The following is a 2,715-nucleotide window of genomic DNA, read 5'->3' on the forward strand; positions in this document are numbered from 1 at the left end:
GTTCGCTTCCTGTTGGTTGAAGATCCCTCAGAAGAGCAGAGGTGAAACGGGACCGCCACGTCCTGTGCTTTCATAGCAGGTCCCTGGAGAGGGCAAGAGCCTTCCCGGAGCGGGTTCATGTTGGGGCGGAGACAAGGAGGCCGAGAAAACACGGAGTCCCAGGAAAAGATGTTTAAGACTTTATTTATTGTGAGGACGAATACTGTGGACTCGCACCAAAAGTCAGGTGTGTTCCGGAAGTGTCTGACTCTCCAGGGGCACTCCAGAGGTCTTTACAGTTAAGTACTATGACAAGTAATAAAATGGCAGGAACTAGAACTACAGCACGTGTCCCCTTATAAACACGAGCCCTCCGGACTCAGAGGTCTGGTTTCCTCTGGGGATGAAAGCCAGTAATGTTCCAGTGCAGTCCGTTGTTAAACACTTTCACGGCTGAAAGCTTTTCTGAAACATAGGGTTCGCTGAGCCCCATGCCAGCCAGAAAAGGACCAGGTCCTGGGGCGTACAGGCTACGCCACCGCAGCAGTGCTGGAGAAGGCAACGTGATTGTGGCCCGGGGCTGGCAGGGCTCCTTTTACACATCAAGTAGGGCAAGAAAGATGCAAGTTGTTTCCAAAGAACTGACATTGGCTCTAAAGGGGGTGGGAGGTGAGGCGGGGACCATCCCAGGACAGGTGCAGAGCCCAAGCAAGAAGCACTGGCTCCTTTGGTGTGTTTGCGGGCAGCAGCCCCAGGGTTCTACCCAAGAAGGGGAAACAGGCACCGGGGAGTGAATTCCCCACTCTGACACACGCCCGGGAAGGCAAGCAGTCTCGTGCTGGTTTTGCCCTGCCTTTGTTAACCGATTAACCCCTTTCTAGTCTCTTCCACCCTCGCCTGCTGTAATGAATTCATGACATCTCAGAATTTTCTCCTTGTCGTTGTATTCATTCTTAAATTTCAGATTTAGACCTGTGATAATTCGGGAATAGAGCCAAAAGGCGATGATTGTGGGAAAAAATAAAACGGTGTGCTCTCTCAACTGCCTAAATTCTGTTGCTCGTAAGCCCCAAACCTTAGAATTAAGCATTCCTTCTTGTTTTATCTACTTGGTTCTGAACTGAGAAAAGGAACTTGATTTTTGCATGTATACAATGTACAGAGTGGCTGCTCCATGCCAGACACTGGGCTGGGCGCCAAAAATGCCTTTCTACACAAGGGTCACGCCAACGAAAAGAAAGGCTATGATCTGTGTGGAACCAAAGAATTGGTTTTTGTAATTTTTTTAATCTTTTGTCTTAAAACACTCAACGGTCAGCACCTCAAAATAAACTGTTAATGCTTTTACACCCAAAGCCTGAGAAAAATCCCATGTGCCACCCCCAGGCCCCGGAAAGAATCAAGGACCCCAAGCAGTGATCCAGCTCGGGAAATAAAGGGGCAACTGGGCTGCGGGGACCGCTCCGAAGCCGACAGCATCTTTGGTTTGGTATGAGATCTGCGCCCTCTGCACTCATTCCTGACACACAGACAGGAGACTGTCAGTGTCGGACTCAGAACTTTTCTATCCAAGTCTTTCTGGGAAGAACACTCTCTAAGTAGCGAATGTTCTAAGTGCCATCAGGTCAGAAGAGTTTTAATTATTTTTTCTTATAAAGAAGGAGCGGTTCTTGGAGAGTGAGGACTTTGCATTATCAACCCATTACACACCTGTCTGAAAAAAACATTCTGTAACTTTTTTGTTTTGTAAGCATCACAAACACTATAAGAATAAACGTTTGGCTTTTTTCCCCACTTTTGAAAACAGTTCTTAGAACATAAGGAAACTCATTTGAATTCTGAAAAGTAAACATCACTTTTTCCCTAAACACTTTAAAAGATACATTTCTAAAAACCCTGCCTTTACCCTCACGTGATGGCAGGGAGACAGCACTTTCTCACTTTCGAAAGGATGGAGACAGAGAAATCCAAAATCCTAGTTGAGAAAAACGTTAACTGTTATCTGAGGATCCTAAAACATCATACAGTCGAGCGCTTCCTAAACGCGCACTAGAAGCTGGCGCAGGACCATTCTGCAGGAAGCCTGGCCCCTGAGCATCTTCCCGAGGGCTCCGGCCAGGAGGAGACTCGGAACTGCAGAAAGTGGTGACATGGGGGGAAAGGGCGGGAGTCTTCATTTTTGCTTTCTTCCTGCTATGAGGAGGGGGGAGTTTTCCTCTTACCCTCTAGCCACTCCCTCCCCCGAACACAGATAGAAAATACAGGCTGGACTACGTGCGCCTGAGCTGGTTGTTTCAGAGGCCGATGCTCTGGAGCCCAGGAAGGAGTGGGAGGGGCCGTCTGAGTGGGAGTGGCACCGCCACCTGAACAAGAGTGGGACGGTGACAGGGCTGGTGCCCCACGCTGTGGCAGAGGTGGCTCCAGGCTGGCTGCAGGTCATCCAGGGGCGCTGGGAGGGCACTGTGGGTGAACAGCACAGGCCGGCTGCAGAACCCACTGCAACCAGAGCCTGGACGGGTGGCGGGCCGACCCTGACGAGCTGTGCCTGGGGAGAAGGGACGCACCTGAGACCACCACGCGCTCCCAGTCTCCTCGGCCTGAGCTCCGGCCCCCCACACTGTTCGAGGCTAAAGCTCTCCCCAGCTGTGGCGAGTGGGGGCATAGAAACGGAAAAACAAAGAAACGAAGTGGTTCCCACCCGGCATCGTGGAAGAACTCATACAGCCCGAGTCAGGG

This window comes from Pteropus vampyrus, unplaced genomic scaffold (assembly GCF_000151845.1).
Source record: "Pteropus vampyrus isolate Shadow unplaced genomic scaffold, Pvam_2.0 Scaffold291, whole genome shotgun sequence".
NCBI lineage: Eukaryota > Metazoa > Chordata > Mammalia > Chiroptera > Pteropodidae > Pteropus > Pteropus vampyrus.